At 36.6% G+C, this 2,492-nt stretch overlaps 1 non-coding gene across 1 annotated transcript; it reads left to right on the top strand.

Moving 5' to 3' along the window:
* The first annotated feature begins 324 nt into the window (after nt 1–324).
* LOC130942274 (small nucleolar RNA R71) lies at nt 325–432 on the top strand. Its single transcript, XR_009070851.1, has one exon. It is a non-coding gene; the product is annotated as a small nucleolar RNA R71 (small nucleolar RNA).
* The last annotated feature ends 2,060 nt before the right edge of the window (nt 433–2,492 follow it).

The following is a 2,492-nucleotide window of genomic DNA, read 5'->3' as shown; positions in this document are numbered from 1 at the left end:
ATCCTTAGTACTGCTTGGTGCATTTTGCATTCCAGACAGACTTTGAGAAATCAAATTGACTTGTTGAGTCAATATCTTATTCTGAGCCAGTATGGCATTCAGAGTGTCAATCTCAAGAACTCCTTTCTTCTGACTAGTCCCGTTATTCACAGGATTCCTTTCAGAAGTGTACATGAATTGGTTATTTGCAACCATTTCAATTAGCTCTTGAGCCTCTGTAGGCGTCTTCTTCAGATGAAGAGATCCTCCAGCAGAGTTATCCAAAGACATCTTGGATAGTTCAGAGAGACCATCATAGAAAATACCTATGATGCTCCATTCAGAAAGCATGTCTGAGGGACATTTTCTGATCAATTGTTTGTATCTTTCCCAAGCTTCATAGAGGGATTCTCCATCCTTCTGTCTGAAGGTTTGGACTTCCACTCTAAGCTTACTCCATCTTTGTGGTGGAAAGAACTTTGCCAAGAAGGCATTGACTAGCTTTTCCCAAGAGTCCAGGCTTTCTTTAGGTTGAGAGTCCAACCATATTCTAGCTCTGTCTCTTACAGCAAAAGGGAATAGCATCAGTCTATAGACCTCAGGGTCTACCCCATTAGTCTTGACTGTGTCACAGATTTGCAAGAATTCAGCTAAGAACTGATGAGGATCTTCCATTGGAAGTCCATGGAACTTGCAATTCTGTTGCATTAGAGAAACTAATTGAGGCTTAAGCTCAAAGTTGTTTGCTCCAATGGCAGGGATAGAGATGCTTCTCCCATAGAAGTCGGGAGTAGGTGCGGTAAAGTCACCCAGCACCTTCCTTGCATTGTTGGCATTGTTGTTGTTTTCGGCTGCCATGTGTTTTTCTTCTTTGAAGAATTCGGTCAGGTCCTCTAAAGAGAGTTGTGCTTTGGCTTCTCTTAGCTTTCTCTTCAAGGTCCTTTCGGGTTCAGGATCAGCTTCAACAAGAATGCCTTTGTCTTTGTTCCTGCTCATATGAAAGAGAAGAGAACAAGAAATTGTGGAATCCTCTATGTCACAGTATAGAGATTCCTTGAGGTGTCAGAGGAAAAGAAAAATAGAAAGAAGAAGGAGAAGAAGAATTCGAACTTTAATTAGATAAAGTTCGAATTGTGCATTAAAAAGGAGTGGTACTCCATAAATAGAAGGATGTGAGAAGGAGGGAAAAGAATTTTCGAAAATTCAATAAAGAAGATGTTGATAATTTTTCGAAAATTGAAAGTGGAAAAGAAATCAAGTGATTTTTGAAAAAGATTTTGAAATTAGAAATTAGAAAGATTTGATTGAAAACTATTTTTGAAAAAGATGTGGTTAAAAAGATGTGATTGAGAAGATATGATTTGAAAACAATTTTAAAAAGATATGATTTTAAAAATTAATGACTTGCCTAACAAGAAAAGATATGATTCAAACATAAAACCTTCCTCAACAGGAAAGGCAAAAAAAAATGTTCAATCAAATCATTAATTGTTAGTAAGTATCTTTGAAAAAGGAAAGAAATTGATTTTGAAAACATTTGATTGATAAGATTTGATTTGAAAAAGATTTGGTTTTGAAAAACTTTGAAAACTTGAAAAAATTGATTTGAAAACAAAATCTTCCCCCTTTAGCCATCCTGGCGTTAAACGCCCAGAATGGTATCCATTCTGGCGTTTAACGCCCAAAATGCACCCTTTTTGGGCGTTAAACGCCCAACCAGGTACCCTGGCTGGCGTTTAAACGCCAGTCTGCCTTCTTCACTGGGCATTTTTGAATGCCCAGCTTTTTCTGTATAATTCCTCTGCAGTATGTTCTGAATCTTCAATTCCTTGTATTATTGACTTGAAAAGACACAAATAAAAAATGTTTTTGGATTTTTAATAATCAAAATGCAATAAGAATCAAATAACAATGCATGCAAGACACCAAACTTAGCAGTTTGTATACTACTGACACTATATGAGACACATAAACACTCAAGCCAAAAGAATTCAAAGATCAGAGTAAGAAATCATCAAGAAGTACTTGAAGATCCTTAAGACACATGAATGAATGCATGCTATTGACACCAAACTTAAGATGAGACACTAGACTTATGCAAGAAACATCAAATATTTTTGGTTTTTATGATTTTGTGATTTTTTTGTATTTTTCGAAAATTAAGTGGAAAAAGATATCAAAATTCTTAATGAGAATTCCAGGAATCAGTGCAATGCTAGTCTAAGACTCCGGTCCAGGAATTAGACATGGCTTCACAGCCAGCCAAGCTTTCAAAGAAAGCTTCGGTCCAAAACACTAGACATGGCCAATGGCCAGCCAAGCCTTAGCAGATCATTGCTCCAATAGCAAGATTGATAGAGATCATCAAGCTCTTGTGATGATAAGTTGAAACCTCAGTCCAATGGAATTAGACATGGCTTCTCAGCCAGCCAGATTTCAACAAATCATCATGAAACTCTAGAATTCTCCTTCAAGAATTTCGAAAAAAAGTAAATGCCTAATCTAAGCAACAA

Source organism: Arachis stenosperma, chromosome 7 (genome assembly GCF_014773155.1).
Source record: "Arachis stenosperma cultivar V10309 chromosome 7, arast.V10309.gnm1.PFL2, whole genome shotgun sequence".
Classification (NCBI taxonomy): domain Eukaryota; kingdom Viridiplantae; phylum Streptophyta; class Magnoliopsida; order Fabales; family Fabaceae; genus Arachis; species Arachis stenosperma.
This window is presented reverse-complemented; position numbering and strand designations above follow the sequence as displayed.